We start from the raw sequence: 11,202 nt of genomic DNA, 5'->3' as shown, positions 1-11,202 counted from the left end.
CACCTACTACGAGGTCGATCGTGGTCTCATCATCCTTAGGGGGAACAAGTTCCCCAACCACGAAGCGGAAGACGCTCTGCCACCGACTTTCTTCACCACCGACATTACCAGGCAGGAAGGTTTGAGGGGCTTGTCGCGGAGGTACCAGCGGCCATGGCGCCGGCACTCCCACCCCTGACTCCGTTCCTTCTCATTGAGTGGTAAATAGCCAATAGGAAAAGTGTTCCAGCAGAACATCTCTCGCAGAGTCATATACACACACAGTTTTAATGCATATACGCTCGTGTTCCGCCCTTACTCGGCCGCACCTTTGCCGCTTAAACTTTGACCTCTTTCCCCGTTCCCGCATGCCACAGCAGTGGCACTTGTTTATCCGGAGAAAGAGAGCGAGAGTCGCAGTAGTAATTGGCGTGAGCGGCCTTTCCGGCTGCAGAACTAGTGCTCTATCCCGGCGAGCGCCGTTATGAGGCGCAACACCGTCTTTAACGCGTTTAGAGAGAACTCCCCCTGCCTCCCTCCCAGTCATGAGATAGACGTGGACTCGTGGCGAACTCTCAAAGAGAACGCCCACACCGCGTCTGACCGTGGGAGAGGTGGAGGAGCGCGTGAGGAAGAGCACGGCGTCACCCAAGCATTCTCATCTCTCTGCCTGCACCACTACATGGTAGACTGCGGGCCCAGGCGCACTCATCAATTTAGGTTCCACTGCAATGCATGCCAAGCACTCTTTTCGAGGTGATAGACGAAATTCCGGCGGGGCTTACTTAAAAGATATCCGACCCGGTTTCGTTTCCTCTTCGTGGGATGGAGTGCCTCTTAGGGTATATGTGCAGCATCGGCCATGGCCGCCGGCGGCCATTAGGTAATGCTCTGTGGACAGCGCAGGCAAAAGAAGCGCCGCCTCCAGTTGTTGCGAGGCGACAACTGTCGCTTTGTTGTGGTTGAATGTGGGTGCGCCAAGTCCATGGACTTGCTAGTGATGGCCACTTGTTTAAGAAATTGCGCCTCGGCGGCAAAAGCGGCGAGCGATTAAGCAAAATGGAAGCTTCGGTTGGGTACCTCGTCGCCGAGAGACAGTCAGCAGGCACGAGCTTCGCAGCAACCGATGGATGTATATTTCGACCCTCGTAAGTGGCGGCGACAAACTCATATGGCTGCCGCCGCCGCAATATCGCGTTCAACTTGTCGATGTATCTGGTATTCTTGCGATTCACATACCGACACGCAGTTTGCTGCGGTCTTCATCGACCACGAGCCGAGTGATCCCCCGTTAAGAGTTGTGTATTTGCCATTTGGTCTTTTTGCGACTAACCATCACAGGTCGAGTCTCAATGAAAGGGTTTGACAGACATAGCCCAAGTTTGTGGTTTGGGTTTGGCCGGACGGCTTGTTGTTGTTTTTTGACACTTGAATTTCACTCTTTTTGGGTCAAGAGGCTTATTCGCCGGTAGTAAGGAACGGACGGGCAGCCGTCCAAAGCCCCGTCCGTCCTCCTCCTCCGGTCTTCGCGCTCTCGCCCGAGTGTGGTCCACCTACAGCGTGGTGGTACCTATTTTTGGTGCGGGGGCCGGGATTGTCCTCTTTCGCTGCTGGAGTTGCCAGAGCAGAGCCCGAGACCGCCCAAATCAGGAGAGTAGTAGTAGTAGTTTTAAGAGCGCCCCGTTCTCTTTCTCTCTGTTAATGATCCTTCCGCAGGTTCACCTACGGAAACCTTGTTACGACTTTTACTTCCTCTAAATGATCAAGTTTGGACATCTTTCCGTCAGCTCGAGGCGACGACCCCAGAAAACCCTCGCGGGCAACGGGGCCGACAATCCAAGAGCGCCAGTCCGAAGGCCTCACTAAATCATTCAATCGGTAGTAGCGACGGGCGGTGTGTACAAAGGGCAGGGACGTAGTCAGCGCAAGCTGATGACTTGCACTTACTGGGAATTCCTCGTTCATGGGAAACAATTGCAAGCCCCAATCCCTATCAAGAAAGGCTTTGAACGGGTTACCCGCTCCTCTCGGAGGGGAAAACTCGTTGATCCCTTCAGTGTAGCGTGCGGCCAGAACATCTAAGGGCATCACAGACCTGTTATTGTCAATCTCGTGCGGCTAGAATTGCCGCTTATCCCTCTAAGAAGAAGTTGCGAACTGGACACCATTTTCTGGAGATCCGTCGACTACTTAGTAGGCCAGAGTCTCGTTCGTTATCGGAATTAACCAGACAAATCGCTCCACCAACTAAGAACGGCCATGCACCACCACCCACCGAATCGAGAAAGAGCTCTCAATCTGTCAATCCTTCCGGTGTCTGGGCCTGGTGAGGTTTCCCGTGTTGAGTCAAATTAAGCCGCAGGCTCCACTCCTGGTGGTGCCCTTCCGTCAATTCCTTTAAGTTTCAGCTTTGCAACCATACTTCCCGGAACCCAAAGACTTTGGTTTCCCGGAAGCTGCCCGCCGGGTCATGGGAATAACGCCGGCGGATCGCTAGTTGGCATCGTTTATGGTTAGAACTAGGGCGGTATCTGATCGCCTTCGAACCTCTAACTTTCGTTCTTGATTAATGAAAACATCCTTGGCAAATGCTTTGCAGTAGTTCGTCTTGCGACGGTCCAAGAATTTCACCTCTAGCGTCCGAATGCCCCGCCTGTTCCGATTAGTCATTACCTCTGGTTCCGAAAACCAACAAAATAGAACCGAGGTCCTATTCCATTATTCCATGCATCACCATTCGGGCCATTCAAATAGCCTGCTCTGAGCACTCTAATTTTTCAAAGTAAACTCTCCGCCACTCGGGACACTCGACAAAGAGCATCCCGTGCGAGCGGGGCGGCTGTTCGGGCGTGACAGTAAACACCGGGCGGTGCACCGTCAGTCCGGAACTGAGATCCAACTACGAGCTTTTTAACCGCAACAACTTTAATATACGCTATTGGAGCTGGAATTACCGCGGCTGCTGGCACCAGACTTGCCCTCCAATGGATACTCGTTAAAGGATTTAAAGTGTACTCATTTCCGATTGCGAGGCCTCGGATGAGACTCACATCGTTATTTATCGTCACTACCTCCCCGTGCCGGGAGTGGGTAATTTGCGTGCCTGCTGCCTTCCTTAGATGTAGTAGCCGTTTCTCAGGCTCCCTCTCTGGAATCGAACCCTGATTCCCCGTTACCCGTTATAGCCATTGTAGGCGCATAACCTACAATCGAAAGCTGATAAGGCAGACACTTGAAAGAAGCGGCGCCGGTGCGGAGACCGTGCGCTCAGCCCGAAGTTATTCAGATTCACCACAGGTGGGTTACGGACCGGGGCCCGACCAGTTTTGAACTAATAAAAGCGCTCTTCCCTTGCGGTCAGAGACCAATTGCATGTATTAGCTCTAGAATTGCCACAGTTATCCAAGTAAGTGGGTTTACAGATCCAATGAAACATAGCTGATTTAATGAGCCATTCGCGGTTTCGCCTTAAATCGGCTTGTACTTACACATGCATGGCTTAATCTTTGAGACAAGCATATGACTACTGGCAGGATCAACCAGGTAGCTGCTGCTGTTGGCGGCGCCTATCACGGCGGCCAAAATAGTGAGATTGAGAGAGAGGCAGAAGACATTGGGCGAGGGACCGCACGTTGGCCTTAGAGAAATAGCAAACCAGATGATCAGATCTAACTGCACCTTCTCTTGCTATCCTCGGCGCCGGCAGCGCCACCGTGTGTGCCAATCTCCTCCCTTATCCGCTCCTCTTTGCCCCAGCTCCAGCGAGGCAGCCGACATTGGGCGAGGGACCGCACGTTGGCGAATCTCCTCCCTTATCCGCTCCTCTTCTCTTTGCCCCAGCGAGGCAGAAGACATTGGGCGAGGGACCGCACGTTGGCCTTAGAGAAATAGCAAACCAGATGATCAGATCAAACTGCACCTTCTCTCGCTATCCTCGGCGCCGGCAGCGCCACCGTGTGTGCCAATCTCCTCCCTTATCCTCTCCTCTTCTCTTTGCCCCAGCGAGGCAGCCGACATTGGGCGAGGGACCGCACGTTGGCCTTAGAGAAATAGCAAACCAGATGATCAGATCAAACTGCACCTTCTCTTGCTATCCTCGGCGCCGGCAGCGCCACCGTGTGTGCCAATCTCCTCCCTTATCCGCTCCTCTCCTCTTTACCCAGCTCCAGCGAGGCAGCCGACATTGGGCGAGGGACCGCACGTTGGCCAATCTCCTCCCTTATCCGCTCCTCTTCTCTTCTCTTTGCCCCAGCGAGGCATAAGACATTGGCCCATCTCCTCCTCTCTCTCTTTCTCTTACTGTTTGTGGGGACGTGGGCTCATGAGCGCCATCGTCGCCCAATATTGGTTAGGTTGTGTATTTCACGGGTGGGAACCGCCATCATCGTTGTTAGGTGATGGGGTAACCCAACGTGTGCTTTGACGAGTTTTGGCTGCTAAACTCTCTTTTTAGTATACTCGGCTCCCAGACTGCGCCCTGGTCGTGTTGAACCATGAGCGTTGTCTATGCACATTTAGGGTAGCCGTTTGCGCGTGGAATAGTGCAATGAATCTCGGTCAAGAGACGGTTGGGCGCTGCATTGAAGGCCGGCACAGACGCGAAGACGGGGTGATCAGCCAACGCAAGTCCGCTAAGTTGGGCAGACAGCAAGGCGAAGGGGAGCCCCGTTCCGGACTGAAAGGCCGCAGCATATGCTGTGACGGAAACTAGTAGGGTGGCGACGTGTGCGCCGAGAGAGAGAGAGAGAGAGACGGAGTAAATAATGTCCAAACGGAAGAGAGACCTGGCAAGTGTAATTGATAGAGCGCGAGCCTACTCGCCATAAGCCCGCTCCACTGCCATTCCTCTGATCCAATGAGACTAAAATCTCTCTCTCTCTCTCCTTCTGCTCCAGCCATTGCAGGGCAGGGAAGCGACGGCAATTTTGGTTGTTGTTTTTGAATGCCGCGCTTTGCTTCGCAGAGGCGCGAAGCGCTCCGCTGGGGGGCGGAAGATATTTCACACCGAATATGTGTGTGAAGGCACCCTCTCCCCTTAATATAGTGAAATAGTGCAATCCAGCATACAAGGTCGGACGATAGGACATTCACCGTACCGCACCTCGAGAGTGGATGTTGGGTAAGGTTAAAACCGGACTGTTCGCAGACAGCCGAATAACCCGGTTCCGGACTAATTGGTGGATGCAACATCATGATGATGCTGCTGCTGTCGCGGAAACCGGAGTGGCGACGTGAGAGAGTAATAATGTTCAATAGGGAGAGCGACCTGGCTAGTGTAATTGATAGATCGCGAGCCTACTCGCCATTAGCCCGCTCCACTGCCATTCCTCTGACCCAATGAGACTATTCTCTCTCTCGCTCTCCTTCTGCTCCAGCCATTGCAGGGCAGGGAGAGGAAATCGACGGCAATTTTGGTTGTTGTTTTTGAATGCCGCGTTTTGCTTCGCAGAGGCGCCGAAGCGCTCCGCTGGGGGGCGGAAGATATTTCACATCGAATATGTGTGTGAAGGCACCCTCTCCCCTTAATATAGTGAAATAGTGCAATCCAGCATACAAGAGCGGACGATAGGACAGTCACCGTACCGCACCTCGAGAGTGGAAGTTGTTTGATCGTTTGTTAGGCAAGGTTAAAACCCGACTGTTCGCGAACAGCCGAATAACCCGGTTCCGGACTTACAATAGACGCAACATCATGATGCTGCTGCTGTCGCGGAAACCGTGGTGGCGACGTGTGCGCCGAGAGAGTAATAATGTTCAATTGGGAGACAGACCTGGCTAGTGAAATTCATAGATCGCTCCACTGCCATTCCTCTGACCCCATGAGACTATTTTCTCTCTCTCTCTCTCTGCTGCTGCTGCTGCTCCAGCCATTGGCAGGGCAGGGAAGGGAAAGCGACAGCAACTTTGGTTGTTATTTTTGAATGCCGCGCTTTGCTTCGCAGAGGCGCCGAAGCGCTCCGCTGGGGGGCGGAAGATATTCCACACCGAATAGGTGTGTGAAAGCACCCTCTCCCCTTAATATAGTGAAATAGTGCAATCCAGCATACAAGGGCGGACGATAGGACAGTCACCGTACCGCACCTCGAGAGTGGAGGTTGTTTGATCGTTTGTTAGGCAAGTTTAAAACCTGACTGTTCGCGAACAGCCGAATAACCCGGTTCCGGACTTACAATAGACGCAACGCATCATGATGCTGCTGCTGTCGCGGAAACCGTGGTGGCGACGTGTCTTGAGAGTAATAATGTTCAGGTGGGAGACAGACCTGGCTAGTGAAATTCATAGATCGCGCTCCACCCTCCTCTGACCCCATGAGACTATTTTTCTCTCTCTCTTCTTCTGCTGCTACTCCAGCCATTGCAGGGCAGGGAAGCGACCCAGCAATTTTGGTTGTTGTTTTGAATGCCGCGCTTTGCTTCGCAGAGGCATGGCGCTGACTCCGCCCAGAGTGAAGATATTCCCGCGAATGAATTATTGTGACACCTCTCCTTAATATAGTGAAATCGCAATCCAGCATATACAGAGCGGACGATAGGACAGTCGCATACCGCACCTCGAGAGTGGAAGTTGTTTGATCGTTTGTTAGGCAAGGTTAAACCCATTCTGTTGCGAACAGCCGAATAAGCAGTTCCGGACTTTAATGAACGCAGCATCGCCAGTACTGCTGCTATGTGAAGCCGTGGTGGCGACGTGTGCGCCGAGAGGTAATAATGTTCAGTTGGGAGACAGACCTGGCCTGGTAGAATTTCGTAGATCAACGCTCCACTGCCATTTCCTCTGACCCCATGAGACTATTTTCTCTCTCTTCTTCTGCTGCTGCTCCAGCCGTTGCAGGCAGGAAGGAAGCGACAGCAATTTTGGTTGTTGTTTTTAGATGCAGCTTTGCCCATAGGCGCGGCGCTCCGCTGGGGGCGGAAGATATTTCACACAAATATGTGTGCAGGCACCCTCTCCCCTTAATATAGTGAAAATAGTGCAATCGAACATATAAGGCGGACGTTTTCCTCCACAAATCTCCCCACTCGGTGTATTCACAGATTCTCGGATCATTTTGTAAAGTATACTCGACCCGATTGACGACGGTCTCCCATTCCAGTTGTACAGTTTCGCATGGTATGCTATTAATCGACCCCGATTGACTTTGACTGTCTCCCCATTTAGTTGTGCAAGTTTCTGTAGTATGCTATCAAATCGACCCCGATTGACTGGCATTCTCCCATTGATTGTACGAGTTTCTATGATATGCCTATTAAATCATTTGATTGACTTTGTGGGTCTCCCGGCCGGGTGTGCAAGTTTCTGTAGTATGCTGTCATCGACCCCCAATTGACTTTCAATGTCTCCCATTCAGGTGTGCAAGTTTCTATAGTATGCTATTCATCGACCCACGATTGACTTTCACTGTCTCTTGTTCGGGTGTACAGGTTTCTGTAATATATCAAATCGACCCCCAGGTGGCTGGCGGTCTCCCGACCGGGTGTGCAAGTTTCTGTAGTATGCTATCAAGTGACCCCGATTGGCTTTGACGGGTCCTCATTAAGACGCAGTTTCTGTAGTATGCTATTAATCGGCCCGATTGACTTTGACTGTCTCCCATTCAGATTGTACAGAGTTCTCCTGTAGTATATATCAAATCGACCTGATTGACTTTGACGGTCTCCCATTCGGTGTGCCAAGTTCTCTAGCAATATGCTATCCAAATCGACCTGATTCTTTGACGAATTCAGCAAAGATTGTGGAACTTCTCTGGTAGGAACTTCTCTGTTATGTTGTATAATGACCGAGGTGCTACCTTACTATAGTGAAATAGTGCCATCAATAGTGTACAAGGCGGGCGGCTTTCATCACCGTCTCTCCCACTCGGTGTGTGCACATTCTCGGATCATTTTGTATATTATGCTATAAATCGACCTCGATTGACTCTGACAGTCTCCCATTCGGGTGTGCAAGTTTCTGTAGTATGCTATTAAATCGACCCCCAGCGAATGGAGACCGTCAGAATCAATCGAGGTCGTTTAATAACCTCTCTAAAATGATCCGAGAATATGCACACGAGTGGGGAGACGGTGATGAAAGCGTCGCCCTTGTACTGGATGGCACTATTTCACTATAGTAGGGGGTAGGGGCCTCGGTCATATTATACAACGCCTGAAGTTCCACACCCGCATGGGGACGTCAAAGTATGGCACCTATTCCACTATAAGCAGGGTAGAGGCACCCGGTCATATTATACAACATACAGAATTCCACACCCGCATAGACATCAAAAAGTGAATCGAAGTCGATTTGATAGCATACTACAGAGAACTTGCACACCCGAATGGAGACCGTCCAAAATCAATCGGTCGGTTGATAGCATACTACAGAAACTTCACACCCGAATAGAGATCCAAAAGTCAATCAGATGCGATTTAAACAAACAACAGAAACTCACACCCAGGGAACCGTCAAAGTCAATCGAGGGTCGATTTGATAGCATACTACAGAAACTTGCACACGAATGGGATACATCAAAAGTCAATCAGGGGTCGATTTGTCTAGCATACAGAAACTTACCCGAATGAGAACAGTGAAAGTCAATCGGGGGTGTTATGCATCTAAACTTGCACACGAATGGGAGACAGTGAAAGTCAATCGAAGTCGATTAATAGCATACTACGAAACTTGCACACCGAATGGGGGCAAGTCAAAGTCAATGAGGTCGATTTAATAGCATACAGAAACTAGCACCCGAATACAAATCCAATCAATCGGTCAGTTATATCATACTACAGAAACTTCACACCCGAATAGAGACAGTCAAATCAATCACGGTCGATTAAGCATACTACAAAACGCACACCCGAATAGGAGACCTCAAAGTCAATCAGAATCGACATACTCACAAATGATCGAGAATCTGCACACACACGAGACAAAAACCCCCCAACCACACACAAAAAACCCCAAAAAACCCCCCCACACACCAGCGCCTCTGCAGTAAACCTGACATTCAAAACAACAACCAAAATTACAAGTCGCTTTCCCTTCCCTGCCCTGCAAGCTGAAGCAACAGCAGCAGCAGAAGAAGAGAAAATAGTCTCAGGGTCAGAGGAGAATGAGCGGTGGGCGCGTCTACCATGAATTTCACCTAGAGTCCTGTCTCCCAATTGAACAATTATTACTCTCTCCGGCGCACCGTCGCCACCACGGTTTCGCGACAACAGCATCATGATATTTGCGTCTATTAAGAATCCGGAACCGGGTTATTCGGCTCGTTAGCGAACGATGAGTTCTTCTTACTAACAAACGATCAAACAACTTCCACTCTGAGAGTGCGGTCTGTTGACTGTAAATAAAAGCTCTTGTATGCGGATGCACTATTTCACTATAATAAGGAGAAGGTGCCTCACACACCTATCCGGTGTGGAATATCTCCTTAGCGGAGCGCCAAGCCTCTTGAAATAACCCCACAAAACAACAGCCAAAGTTGCCGTCACTTTCCCTTCCCTGCCGCAATGGCTGGAGCAGCACACACACAAAAAAAGAAAATAGTCTCATTCAAAATGGCAGTGGAGAGCGATCTATGAATTTCACTAGCAAGGTCTGTCTCCCAATTGAACATTGTACTCCCTACTACTACATCACACCACGTTTCCGCTACAGCATCACCATGATGTTGCGTCTGTTATAAGTCGAACCGGGTTATTCCTGTTCGCGAACAGTCGGGTTTTAACCTGCACAACAAACGATCAAACAACTTCCACTCCCAGGTGCGGTGCGGTGACTATGCTATCGTACGCCACTGGTTACACTATTTCATATAAAGTGGAAGGTGCCTTCACACACACCTATCAGATTATTGAATATCTTCCGCCCCCAAGCGGGCCCTTCAGCGCCTCTGCAGTAGCGGCATTCAAACAACAACAACCAAACCGTCGCTTTCCCTTCCCTGCCCTGCAATGGCTGGAGCAGCAGCAGCAGAAAAAAAAACAGAGAAGAAAATATCTCATAGGGTCAGAGGAATGGCAGTGGAGCACGATCTATAATTTCCTAGCCAGGTCTGTCTCCCAATTAGACATTATTACTCCCGCCGAGCCGCGTCGCCACCACAGTTTCAGCGACAGCAGCAACATCATGATTTGCGTCTATTATAAGTCGGAACGGTTACAACTGTTCGCGAACAGTCAGGTTTTAACCTGCCTAACAAACGATCAAACAACTTCCCACTCTCGATTTTCATTTCGGTGACTGTCTATCGTCCGCTCTTGTATCAACTGGATTGCACTATTTCACTATATTAAGGGGAGAAGTGCCTTCACACACATATTCGACGAAATATCTTCCGCCCCCAGCGGGCGCCAGCCCTCTGCAATCAAAAAGCAGCATTCAAAAACAACAACCATGCCGTCGATTTCCTCTCCCTGCCCTGCAATGGCTGGGAGCAGAAGGAAGGCGAGAATAGTCTCATTGGGTCAGAGGAATGGCAGTGGGCGGGCTAATGGCGGTAGGCTGAGATCTATAGTACACTAGCCAGGTCGCTTCTCTATGAACATTATTACTCTCTCACGTCGCCACTGCGGTTTCACCGCGACAAGCTGACAGCAGCATCATCATGATATTTGCATCCACCAAATAGTCCGGAACCGGGTTATTAGGCTGTCTACGAACAGTCCGGTTCTTATACCCAACATCACTACTCGAGGTGCGGTACGGTGAATGTCTATCGTCCGACCTTGTATGCTGGATTGCACTATTTCACTATATTAAGGGAGAGGTGCCTTCACACACATATTCGATTGTGAAATATCTTCACCCCAGCCAGAGGCCTTCACGCATCTCGAAAAAAGCGCGGCAATCAAACAACAACCAAAATTGCATTAAACTTCCTGCCCTACAATGGCTGGAGCAGAAAAAATTTTAGATCTCATTGGATCAAGGAATAGCAATGGAGCGAACCTATGTCGAATAGACTCGCGCTCTATCAATTACACTTGCCAGTCTCTCTTCCGTTGGACATTATTTTACTCCGTCTCCTCTCTCTCTCTCGGCGCACACGTCGCCACCCTACTAAATTCCCACAGCACAAGCACCAACAATTTAAATCAGCCTGCCCCTGCTTTCCCCACACACCGTTGGCTAATCACCCGTCTTAAGCTCTGTACCGCCCAATGCACCCAACGCTCTTGACCAGATTCATTGCACACTATTCCACAGCCCAAACAGCTACCAAATGTGCATAGACAA

The 11,202-nt window shown here is 50.4% G+C and overlaps 2 pseudogenes; both read right to left on the bottom strand.

Annotated features, from left to right (window-relative positions):
- Positions 1–1,119: 1,119 nt before the first annotated feature.
- Positions 1,120–1,279, bottom strand: LOC121870182 (annotated as a pseudogene).
- A 399-nt stretch (positions 1,280–1,678) lies between these two features.
- LOC121870183 lies at positions 1,679–3,525 on the bottom strand (annotated as a pseudogene).
- Between the last annotated feature and the right edge of the window lie 7,677 nt (positions 3,526–11,202).

Source organism: Homarus americanus, unplaced genomic scaffold (genome assembly GCF_018991925.1).
Source record: "Homarus americanus isolate GMGI-L3 unplaced genomic scaffold, GMGI_Hamer_2.0 scaffold51344, whole genome shotgun sequence".
Classification (NCBI taxonomy): domain Eukaryota; kingdom Metazoa; phylum Arthropoda; class Malacostraca; order Decapoda; family Nephropidae; genus Homarus; species Homarus americanus.
The sequence above is the reverse complement of the archived record's forward strand: the minus strand, read 5'-3'. Positions and strand labels throughout refer to the sequence as shown.